Here is a 13,586-nt window from a genome sequence, read left to right as displayed (position 1 = left end):
CTGGCGGAAGTACACCATAGCCACGTGCCTTCAGAACATTCAGAAGGCACTGCAAGAAATTAAACCTGCAACCGTTAATGCGAGCTGGAAGAAGTTGTGGCCCCAGATTGTTTACGACGACGAGGGATTTACTCCGTCTGAAATCCAACACTATGCAATACGCAAATCTGTGCACTTGGCTGCGATAATTGGAGGCGACGGGTTTGGCGACGTGACGGGTTTGGCGACATGACGACTGAAGACGTCGACGAGTTGTTGGACTGCCATTCCCAGCCGCTAACTGACGCAGACCTAGAAGACCTGACGAAATCGGCCAGTGAAGAAGAGAGCAAAACACAGGAAGAGGCCCAAGAAAATGTCGAAGAAACGGGCTTAACATTAGAACGGCTTGCCAAGGTCTGCAACCATATAAAGGAGGTGAAAGAAATGTTGCAAGAGTGGGACGAGGATATGGTTCGTTCTATGCAATTCTGCAACAAAATCGACGAAGACATGACTCCCTACGGGATGCTCTTAGAGCGAAAAAAGAAGCACCGGCAGCAACTTCCAATCACAATGTTCTTCCAGCCTCGCAAAAAAGAGCCAGTTCCTCCTGCTAATACGCCTTCGGAAGAAATTGAAGAAGTTTCCCCATGAAGAAGTTGAAGAGGTGTCCCAGGAAAAGACACCTCCATCTGAAGAGACGTAAAATACTATCATTGGCTGCACAGTAGAAGACATCATCAGCTTCATCATCATCATTTCTACTGTGCAGCAAATTCATCGCCATCATCATTCAAGTTTTTCTTCAACTTCTTTCGTGGTGAGTACAGTAACAATCTTTATTTTTATTGTACATGTTTTACTTTAACATTCTAACATTTTAATATTTGTGCCTGTTTTAGTTTAGTATGCATTAAGTTAAAGGGAAGGTTTTAAAAGTCTGAATATACATATTATAACCTATCATATTTTTTTGTTTAAAATCTACATTTACGTACGTAAAACATCTCTCTCTCTCTCTCTCGTAAATTGTTTTCCTGCTTTGCTATGTATGTACTGTATGATTTTATATAGATACGGTAAATAATATTTGTAATAACATTTTCTAAAAGCTTTTACTGTAATATCATTATTTATCACTGTCATCATGCGCGTTAAATGCCTTTGTTTGTTTATTACGATCGAATATGGAGCGTACTTTGTCATGAAGAAAAACATTTCATTTGGAAGTCCTAAGAAAAATTAAGTAAAAGTCCTAAGAAAAATTAAGTAAAACATTGGTAATAACAAAATCAACATACTGAATAATCAATATAATCGATGCAAAAACTAACCTATACACAGATGTGTAAATGCGTTTGTTTCTTCATTATGATCAGAGATAAACGTAAACAAAACATTGGTTGCCATTTTTTATCGTGCTTTTTGGCTTGTTTAGGAAACGCTTGATATAAAATCGCCTTTAATATTTGTGCCTGTTTTAGTTTAGGGTACTGTAGTACATGCATTAAGTGTTCTGTACATTAAAGGGTATTTTGTTAACAGTACTATGTGTCAAGGGAAGGTTTTAAAAGTTTGAATATACATGTTAAATAAATACGTAAATATGGTGTCACTACTTCGCGGATTTTCACCTATCGCGGTCGGGTCTGGAACCTATCTACCCCGATGAACGAGGGCTCATAGTATTTTAAATTTCTTGAGCATTTAAATAATCAAATATTACTTTCGATTTACTATCAGTTGTATTGTGATTAAGCGAACACATAGTACAAACACGGAGACAATTTTCTTATCATTTGAAATCTCTTCATAATGAATATTTAATCAGCAGCAATATGTAATAGGATATCAGTTTCCATACAATTCGTTTATAGGCCGTATTATTAGTTATCACTGTATTCTCTCTCTCTCTCTCTCTCCCTCTCTCTCTCTCTCTCTCTCTCTCTCTCTCTCTCTCTCTCTCTCTCTCTCTCTCTTTCCGTCACATAGCAGAACACAAAATATTTTTTTCCTTAAATATAGTCAATTAAATATGCCAAAAAATTAGACCGTGTAAAGATTCACCTGAGAGAGAGAGAGAGAGAGAGAGAGAGAGAGAGAGAGAGAGAGAGAGAGAGAGAGAGAGAGAGAGAGAGAGAGGGAGAGAGAGAGAGAGAGAGAAAGAGAGAGAAAAATTAGTGGTAGTTGTTAATTGTGCATTCTTGTTTCACGGATTCAATTTTTTACTGCCAAGGGAAAAAAAATCTGTGATAATTGTTTACCCAGCTTAAGAATTTGATTTATAATAGTTGGCTTTGGGATGGCCAAGAACAATGCAATACCTATTAAACAAAAATTCTAATGAAAATCACGATAAAATTCAAGCTGGGTGATGATATCAAATAGCCCAAGCTCCTTTACACTGGGAGTGCTGCACGCCACTACCTATCTCCTAACCCAGCTAGTCTTAGCTCTCTCTGTACAGTATAAATCTATCTACTGTGGTAAAAAAATTACAACTACATGTACTCGTCGACTTACAACATATATCAAACTCAAATACAGTGAGCCCTCGCTACTTCGCGGTTCGACCATTGCGGATTCACCACTTCATGGATTTTTTTTATAACGCATGTATATACACATATCGCGGATTTTCCGGAAATTTCGAAAATACCGCGATATATGAAGACCCCAAATACGTATTTCGTTAATTCCATTAATACTGTAATTAGTAATATCTGCTCTTACTGATGGTTCATTGCATTACATATGACATATAATTCAGTACAGAAAGAAATAAAACACGAAAAGAGAATGTGATCATACGATAATTCAGTATACAGTACGTAGTAAAATTAAATCGAACATGAAACGCAAATCAGATGCAGTCATACCGTATTTGAATGGTGTAAGGCTGCTGATGGCTACTACTGTACGTACAGTACTACAAATGTAATGGATGTGCATCTTTTCCATGAATCTTTTGTATGTATACGTACGTAGTACTGCATCCAATAATATTCTTTGTTGCAAAAGCACATCTCGAATAAGCGTACATATCCTACAACAAAACAAAAAGCTGTATACGTAGTACCTTGTATTTGAATTGGTAACTACTACGTAGCATGTAAGACAGACTGTGATTGGTTCAAGTGCTGATAGATGACGAATCAGAACCCAAGTTTTGAAATCTAGCCTGTGATTGGTGTTTTGACCGCTTCTCCAACCTGCAGCATCTTTTCGCGGCCACTTCCTTCGCCGCTCTTTCGCCGGGTAGATGCTGCTACGTTATTGTGAACTTTAATCTGTGCTGTGCGTGACTGTTTTAAGTTGAACTTTTTGTTGAACTTTCTGTTTAACCCCTTCTGTACAATGGCTCCCAAGCGTTCTGCTTCTGCTAAGGCTGGTAGTGAGCCTAAACGCCACCGAAAGATGATGACGATTGCTGAGAAGGGGACGCTTCTCGATATGTTAAAAGAAGGCAGAAGTTACGCGGCCGCAGCCCGCCATTTTGGAGTGAACGAATCTACCGTTCGCTATATCAAGAAGGACGAGGCGAACATTAGAAAGACGGCTACCATCACAATTCGCAGATCAGCGAAGCGAGTCGTTACCAGGCGTAATAAAACGATCGTACGTATGGAAGGTGCTTTAGCAGTCTAGATTGCCGACTGCCGGAAGAAGAACATAGCCTTGGATACGAACACCATCCGAACCAAGGCTTTGGGCTTGTATGAGAATTTTGCGGCAAAGGAACCTCAAGACGACGATGGCGACCATGCTGAAGAACAAGATGATGTAGATGAACCTCAACCAGGGACATCCACTGATTCCCAGCCTCAGAAACAACGTTTTTCCGCCAGCAAAGGATGGTTCGCGAAGTTTCAGAAATGCTTCGGCCTGAAAAGCGTTTCCCTGCATGGCGAGGCTCCTTCCGCTGACACCACCGCTGCTGAAACTTACGCGAACGAGACGTTCAAGAACATTATCGATGAAGGTGGATACAAGCCGGAACAAGTGTTTAATATGGATGAGACCGGCTTGTTTTGGAAGAGAATGCCGTCGTGAACTTTCCTGTTTAAAGAAGAAGCCAAAGCCTCTGGCTTTAAAGCGTTCAAAGATCGCGTAACCCTCGTGATGTGTGGCAATGCTGCTGGATTTTTGCTATAGCCGGGGCTTATTTACAAGTCAAAATATCCTCGTGCTTTGAAAAAAATCAATTAGAATCTCCTTCCCGTGTACTGGATACATAATCCAAAAGCATGGATTACGAAGATGCTGACCTCCAACTGGTTCCACCAGTGTTTCAACCCGCACGTCAGTCAATATCTCTTAGAGAAGGGCTTGCCATTTAAGATCCTTCTCCTTATGGATAACGCTGGTGGACACGCAACTGACCTGTCGCGTGAGGGCATTCAGGTTGAGTTCCTGCCACCCAACACCACGTCATTAATTCAACTGATGGACCAGGGGGTTATCAGGCCGTTCAAGGCCCTCTACGTGAAGAATACCTTGGCGGACCTCGTTGCGTGTGTGGATGCTGCCCAAGAAGATGAAGATGAAACTTTCAATTTGAAGGCGTACTGGCGGAAGTACACAATAGCCACGTGCCTGCAGAACATCCAGAAGGCACTGCAAGAAATGAAACCTGCTACTGTCAATGCGAGCTGGAAGAAGTTGTGGCCCCAAATTGTTTACGATGACGAGGGATTTACTCCGTCTGAGATTCAACACTCTGCAATACGCAAATCTGTGCAGTTGGCTGCGATAATTGGAGGCGACGGGTTTGGCGACATGACGACTGAAGACGTCGACGAGTTGTTGGACTGCCATTCCCAGCCGCTAACTGATGCAGACCTAGAAGACCTGACGAAATCGGCCAGTGAAGAAGACAGTGAAACGCAGGAAGAGACCCAAGAAAATGTCGAAGAAACGGGATTAACATTAGAACGGCTTGCCAAGTTCTGCAACCATGTGAAGGAGGTGAAAGAAATGTCGCAAGATTGGGACAAGGATATGGTTCGATCTATGCAATTCTGCAACAAGATCGATGACATCATGACTCCTTACAGGATGCTCTTCGAGCGAAAAAAGAAGCACCGGCAGCAACTTCCGATCACAATGTTCTTCCAGCCTCGCAAAATAGAGCCACTTCCTCCTGCTACTACGCCTTCGGAAGAAATTGAAGAAGTGTCCCAGGAAGAAGTTGAAGAGGTGTCCCAGGAAGAAGTTGAAGAGGTGTCCCAGGAAAAGACACCTCCGTCTGAAGACGTAAAATACTATCATTGGCTGCACAGTAGAAGACATCATCAGCTTCATCATTATTTCTACTGTGCAGCAAATTCATCGCCATCATCATTCAAGTTTTTCTTCAACTTCTTTCGTGGTGAGTACAGTAACAATCTTTATTTTTTACTTTAATATTCTAACATTTTAATATTTGTGCCCGTTTTAGTTTAGTACGCATTAATTTAAAGGGAAGGTTTTAAAAGTCTGAAGAGTATACATGTTGTAACCTATCATATTTTTTTTTTGTTTTAAATTTACATTTACGTACGTAAAACACACACACACACACACTCTCTCTCTCTCTCTCTCTCTCTCTCTCTCTCTCTCTCTCTCTCTCTCTCTCTCTCTCTCTCTCTCTCTCTCGTAAATTGTTTTCCTGCTTTGCTATGTATGTACTGTATGATTTTATATAGATACGGTAAATAATATTTGTAATAACATATTTTCTAAAAGCTTTTACTGTAATATCATTATTTATCACTTTCATCATGCGCGTTAAATGCCTTCATTTGTTTATTACGATCGAAGATGGAGCGTACTTTATGACGCCGCCGTTTCAGGCGGCGTCATAAAGAAAAACATTTCATTTGGAAGTCCTGAGAAAAATTAATTAGAACATTGGTAATAACAAAATCAACATACTGTACTGAATAATCAATATAATCGATGCAAAAACTAACCTATACACAGATGTGTAAATGCGTTTGTTTCTTCATTATGATCAGAGATAAACGTAAAAAAAACATTGGTTGCCATTTTTTATCGTGCTTTTTGGCTTGTTTAGGAAACGCTTGATATAAAATGATATTTTCATAATAAAATAAATTTTTGAATATACTTACCCGCTGGTTACATAAAAGAGCTGAAGTCCCTGACGCCAGGGCAGAAATTCAAATCTCGCGCTATCGAAGATACGCCAGGTGTACCAACCGCACCCTAGCGGTAGAACAGGTGGAACTACACACCAACTCCAGTTCTTCCATGCCTCATAGCCATACCATAGGTAGTCTCTAGAGGGGAGGAGGGTGGGTGTTAAATTTATATAACCAGCGGGTAAGTATATTCAAAAATTTATTTTATTATGAAAATATCATTTTTAAATATAAAACTTACCCGCTGGTTATATAAAAGAGCTGATTGACACCCCTTGGTGGCGGGTCAGAGACAGCTACATATAGAAAATTCACTTAAGGGTTACATACAATAAACTTAAGCAGTTCTCACCTGATAAGGAAGCTGACAGCAATGATACTCTGCCTCATTTCGTCCGCTATCCTTAAGAGATCCAGTAATCCACTCGGGCTGAAAATCTCTAGGAGCTGTCAAACGGTACAACCACCTATAACATGACAGAACCTCAACCAATACCCTTGTTCCGGGTGCACTCAAGGAACAAATTGACCACCTAACCAAATCAAAGATTGCAGAAGACTGACGCCCAATCTCCACAAACAAACATAACAAACGAGTTCCAAGAGATAGAAAAGGGGTATTAGGAAAAAAGGGAACGTAGTGGTAGATCATTCACCTACTATCGCATTAGCCGCTATAAAAGGACCCAACGTAAAAAAGGTCCTCATAGCGAGTCTGAACATTCTTCAAATAATGGGATGCAAAAACAGACTTACTTCTCCAAAATGTTGTATCCATCAGACTTTGCAGAGAACGGTTCTGTTTAAAGGCCACTGAAGTCGCTACCCGCTCTGACTTCATGTGTCTTGACTTTGAGGAGCCTCTGATCCGACTCATCACACTGAGCATGAGCTTCTCGAATCAACAATCTAACGAAAAAAGACAAGGCATTCTTAGACATGGGCATCGAGGGTTTCCGGACTGCACACCACAGAGCGTCTGAGTTACCTCTCAGATTCTTAGTCCTGTCCACATAAAGCCGAAGGATTTGGGCCATGGTCGAGAAGGGTTTTCGTTCTTGGCCAGGAACCCCAGTTGCAAAGAACAAATGGCTTTCCCATTCCGAAAACCAATGTTCTTGCTTAAAGCGTGTACTTCACTAACTCTTTTCGCAGTGGCGAGGGTAACTAGAAAAAGGGTTTTCAAGGTTAAGTCCTTAAATGAAGCCGAGTGTAAAGGCTCAAATCTGTCACTCATGAGAAATTTAAAGACAACATCCAAATTCCAGGCGATGGGAGCTGTTTGAATCTTCTTGGTCGTATCAAAAGACCTAAGTAAATCTCGTAGATCTTTATTATTAGAAAGGTCTAGGTTCCTGTGTCGAAAAACCGTCGCCAACATACTCCTGTAACCTTTAATAGTCGATGACGAGAAGTTATGCTTAACTTTAAGGTCCAAGAAAAAATCTGCTATTTGGGAAAGCGAGGTACTGGAAGAGGAAATCGCGTTAGTTCTACACCATTCCCTGAACAACTCCCACTTGGACTGATACACCTTGATGGTTGAAGACCTTCTTGCCCTTGCAATTGCCTTGGCTGCCTTCTTCGAAAATCCTCTAGCTCTAGCGAGTTTTTCGATAGTCTGAAGGCAGTCAGACGTAGAGCTCGGAGGTTTTGATGATTTCGGGCCAAGTGAGGTTGTCTGAGAAGATCGGGTCTCATGGGAAGGCTTCTCGGAACATCCACCATCCATTCCAGTACCTCTGGAAACCAGCTCCTTGACGGCCAGAACGGAGCTATCAGTGTCATTCTGGTCTCCTCGTGTGAAATGAACTTCTGAATCACTTTGTAAAGGATCTTGAACGGAGGGAAAGCATGAACCTCCATGTGTGACCAGTTCATCAGAAAAGCGTCTATGTGTAAAGCTTCGGGGTCTGGAACCGGAGAGCAGTAACACTAGCCGTTTGGTCTTCGCGGTGGCAAAGAGATCCACGAGAGGTCGACCCCATAACCGCCACAGACTCTTGCAGATGTCCGGGTGCAGAATCCATTCTGTGGAGAGAGCCTGACCTTTCCTGCTGAGTCTGTCTGCGCTCACATTGTTGACCCCCTGGATGAACCGCGTCAAAAGAGTCACCTTCCTTTCCTCCGCCCAGATGAGGAGCAGTCTTGCAATCTCGAACAGAGGCCAAGAGTGGGTCCCGCCTTGTTTCACAATATAGGCCAGAGCTGTCGTGCTGTCCGCATTGACTTGGACCACCTTGCCCCTGTTCTGCTTTTCGAAGCCGATGAGAGCTAGATGAATAGCTAAAAGCTCTTTTTGATTGATGTGGAGAGAGGTTTGCTCCACCGTCCAAGTCCCCGAAAGCTCCTGCTTCTCTAGAGTGGCTCCCCACCCCGAATTGGAGGCGTCGGAACACAACACGAGGTCTGGGTTCCTCTGAAGTAAAGACAAGCCTTCTTTCAGTCTGGGCTCGTTGTTCCACCATTGAAGATGAGACTTGATGGAAGCCGAGATGGGAATGCAATCCCTGTCGAGGCTGTCCCCTTTCTTCCAATGGCGGTTGAGATGAAACTGAAGAGAACGCAAGTACAACCTCCCCAGGGTCACGAACTTCTCTAACGACGAGAGAGTCCCCAGAAGACTCATCCAATCTCTGACGGAGCAAAGATCTCTCTTCAGGAACGTTTGGACTTTTAGGAGGGCTGCTTGGATTCTCACCGACGACGGAAAAGCCCGAAAACTCCGACTGTGAATCTCCATCCCCAAATAAAGAATCTCCTGGGATGGAATGAGTTGTGATTTTTCCGAGCTCACCAGGAGACCCAGTTCTCTGGAGAGATCCAAAGTCATCTTGAGGTCCTTCAAACAACAATCGGCTGAGTAGGTTCTTATCAGCCAATCGTCCAGATACAGAGAGGCCCTGATTCCCCTCGAATGCAGCATGCTTGCCACGTTCAGCATGATCTTGGTGAACAATAGAGGAGCCGTGCAGAGTCCGAAACAAAGAGCCCTGAACTGGAAGACCTTGTTTCCGTCCATGAACCTCAGATAACGTCTGCAGCTGGGATGAATCGGAAGGTGGAAATAGGCATCCTGAAGATCTAAAGAGACCATCCAATCGTCCTTCCTCACAGCTGCCAGAACTGTTTTCTGAGTCTCCATAATGAACGTCGAGTTCTGGACGTAACCATTTAGTACACTTACGTCCAGAACCGGTCTCCACCCCCCGGAACTCTTGGGTACTAGAAAAAGGCGGTTGTAAAACCCCGGAGACGAAACATCCTGCACTTCCTCTATTGCTTGTTTCTCTAATAAAAGAGACGTCTGTAGGAGCATGGCTTGCTTCTTGGGACCCTCTCTGTATTTGGGCGAAAGATCCACTGGATCTGTGACTAAAGGAGGATTGGTCAGGAAGGGGATCTTGTAGCCTTCCTTTAACACCTGGACGGACCAGGGGTCCGCTCCATTCCTCTCCCAAGCCTCCCAAAAGTGAGTCAACCTGGCACCCACTGCTGTCTGAAGGAGAGGGCAGTCAGACTTTACCTCGGCCGGACTTGCCCCCTCTGCCTCTAGGCTTCCTTCCTTCTGGTTTAAAAGAGCCTCTTCCAGAGGACTTCCCACGAAAGGACTGAGGTCGAAACCCAGAAGAAGATTCCTTAGGTTTACGAGAGGAGAATGACGGAGGCAAAACTTTCCTAGTCGAATGAGTAACTAAGTCATGTGTGGCCTTCTGCGTGAGAGCAGTAGCCACCTCGCCTACCAATTCCTGCGGAAATAAGGAATTAGACAAAGGTGCGAAAAGAAGGCCCGTTTTCTGGTAGGGAGACACTCCTGCGGAGAGAAAAGAGCACATCGTGGCCCTTTTCTTGAGAATTCCAGCTGTAAACAAGGCAGCAAGTTCGTTGGAGCCATCCCTCACACCTTTGTCCAAGCAGGACATCAAATGAACCAAACCACTATTGTCCGTTTCCGTCATATCAGAGACCCTCTTACTCAAAGCCCCCAAAGCCCAGTCCAAAATATTAAAAACTTCGAAGGCCCTGAAAAGACCTTTAAGCAAATGGTCGAACTCTGGAATGGACCACCAAATCTTCGTCTTCCTTAAGGCAAGACGACGAGAAGCATCTACCAAACTTGAAAAATCCCCTTGAGCAGAAGAAGGAAAACTCAAGCCCAACACTTCACCAGTCTCGTGCCACACACTAGATTTAGAGGCTAACCTAGCGGGAGGAAAGGCAAAGGCCGTCTTGCCAAAAGATTTCTTGGAGTCCAACCAAGAACCCATTAACTTCAAGGCCCGCTTAGAGGATCGAGAAAGAACCATCTTGGTATAAACTGGAACCTTGGTAGCTTTACCTAAGATGAATTCAGAAGGCGGAGAACGAGGGGCCACAGGGGTAAAAGAATCCGGGAAAATTCCAGTCAGAATAAGCATAAACTTGCGAAGGTCCACAGCATGCTGATAATGCTTCTCCTCCTCATTCTCAGAGACTTCCTCAATAGGATCATCCTCATCCGACTTTTCCTCTGGTTCGTCTTCTGGCAGTGCAGCAACAGCCGCAGCCTGAACCGAAGGAACAACGTCTGGATGGGACTGCCTGTCAAGGCCAACATCTGCGTCAATCTGATGGGGAGAAGTAGAAGTAGATTGATGCGAAACACGGACGTGTAGACGATCATCCTCAACCAACAACTGCCTAGACCGCTTAGAATCCGACTGCTGTTGAACAGAAGAACGCTTGAAATCAGAAGGTAACTGTTGAAGATCGCCGCGAGGTCGCGTAAAGTCCGAGGACTGTTGCCGCGAACGATCAAAGTAGTCAGGATGTCGACGCTGCAAATCAATGTTTTGACGCGACGCGTCCAAAAGTTGTTGACGCGGACGATCCACTACTTCAAATCGTTGACGCGTCTCGTCCACTTGTCGACGCCGATGTTCTTCCCCGCGACCAGAATACGAAAACTGGTCAACCAAAACTCTCTGACGCGACTCATCAAAATCAACCTGGCGTTGAACACTATGACTGGGAGACCGCCTAAGTGATAACTCGTCAAGACCAGATACCATCGAACGTTTGTGCGATAACTGGTCTGACATCGAACGCCCAGACATAACGCCAACACCTGGTTGATAAGAATCCATCAACGACGAGAGTTGTTCCTTCATAGACAAAAGCGCAGACCATTTCGGATCAACAGAACTCCTAGAAGGAAGATTCGCACCAACGTCACCACGCATTTCGGGGGAAGAAAGCCAATCCGATGGAAGAGGGGGTGCATGAATAGTAACAAGGTCCGAATCGGAAGGAATCATATCCACACGAACACGGTGATCTGAACGTTTGGCCGGCGTGCAAGCGCTGGGAGAACGGAAACGTTCCGGTGAACCCCACGAACTACATCCTGGACGCACAGGCGATTCCCGACGCTGTGAATCATCATGCGTCCGTTTAAGCGGTCTAGACGCTCGACGCCAGATCTCACTCCCCGACCCTTCATCGGAAGACGGGGATAACGCATGAACCTCACCTTTCCTACGATGAGGGTGAACGACCTGAGCTACGGCAACAGGAACGTTCGAGGGGACGTCTGCACGATTGATGACGCTTCTCGTTCCCTTAAGCCGTTCGACATTACTTCTCCCATGGGTTCGAGAGCTCGAAAGAGGTCTTAGGCTAGGTGAACGACAAGATCGTGCCGACGCACCCTCCGCAACACTAAACACATTATCAACACTTGTCACATCACCGAGAGAGTCACGATTCTTCGGTACCACATCAGACACTGAAACACTTTCCACAGTTCCGATAGGCTCACGGTTTTTCAATACCTTTAACTCGGAAAAGATAGTATTTCTATCGGCTGCTAAGGACTCAACTTTCTCACCAAGAGACAAAATAGCAGTAAACATGTCCTTCATAGTAGGTTCCTGATCTATCACCACAGGGGAAGGAACAGGATTAGGAACAGGTAAATTAGGTAAGGCTCTATCCACAGATCGGGAAGAACTACGCCTAACTCTATCTCTCTCTAGTCTCCTAACATAACGATCGAAAGTAACAAAATCATCATTAGTTAAGGAAAGACACTCATTACACCTATCATCTAATGAACAAAATTTACCCCTACATTTTACACAAATAGAATGAGGATCAATAGATCCTTTAGGAAGTCGTGTACGACAACCCTCACTAACACACCTACGCTGAGCAGGGGAGGAGTCGGCCATTTTTAAAGCTAACGTGAGAGACCGACAAGCAAAAAGTAAGGGAAAAAGCAATAAAGAAAATCTCAAACAAAAAGATTTCAAGATAAGAACCAAGGGAAATTAATCAACGATAGCTTAAACTCAAAAAAGAACGTTGTACATCACCAAACAACTTCCCAAGAGAGTAAAACACGAGAGCGAACTTCTATATGTCAGTCAGCTATGATGGCAGAGAGAAGAACTGGAGTTGGTGAGTAGTTCCACCTGTTCTACCGCTAGGGTGCGGTTGGTACACCTGGCGTATCTTCGATAGCGCGAGATTTGAATTTCTGCCCTGGCGTCAGGGACTTCAGCTCTTTTATATAACCAGCGGGTAAGTTTTATATTTAAAAATCGCCTTTAATATTTGTGCCTGTTTTAGTTTAGGGTACTGTAGTACATGCATTAAGTGTTTTGTACATTAAAGGGTAGTTTGTTAACAGTACTACGTGTCAAGGGAAGGTTTTAAAAGTTTGAATATACATGTTAAATAAATACGTAAATATGGTGTCACTACTTCGCGGATTTTCACCTATCGCAGTCGGGTCTGGAACCTATCTAGGAGAGAGAGAGAGAGAGAGAGAGAGAGAGAGAGAGAGAGAGAGAGAGAGAGAATACAGTAGGTACTTGTTAATTGTGCATTCTGGTTTCACGGATTCAATTTTTTACAGCCAAGGGAAAAAAAATCTGTGATAATTGTTTACCCAGCTTAAGAATTTGATTTATAATAGTTGGCTTTGGGATGGCCAAGAACAATGCAATACCTATTAAACAAAAATTCTAATGAAAATCACTTTAAAATTCAAGCTGGCTGATGATATCAAATAGCCCAAGCTCCTTTACACTGGGAGTGCTGCACGCCACTACCTATCTCCTAACCCAGCTAGTCTTAGCTCTCTCTGTACAGTATATATCTATCTACTGTGGTAAAAAAATTACAACTACATGTACTCGTCGACTTACAACATATATCAAACTCAAATACAGTGAGCCCTCGCTACTTCGCGGTTCGACCATCGCGGATTCACCACTTCGCGGGTTTTTTTTATAACCCATATATATAAACATATCGCGGATTTTCCGGAAATATGATATTTTGATTATAAAATAAATTTTTTAATATACTTACCCGGTGAATATATAATAGCTGACGTCTCCGACGGCTCGACAGATTCCAAAAACTCGCGAGCGATCGCCGTGAAGGTTGCGGGTGTGACCACCAGCGCCG

This window comes from Palaemon carinicauda, chromosome 43 (assembly GCF_036898095.1).
Source record: "Palaemon carinicauda isolate YSFRI2023 chromosome 43, ASM3689809v2, whole genome shotgun sequence".
Taxonomy (NCBI): Eukaryota; Metazoa; Arthropoda; class Malacostraca; order Decapoda; family Palaemonidae; genus Palaemon; species Palaemon carinicauda.
This window is presented reverse-complemented; position numbering follows the sequence as displayed.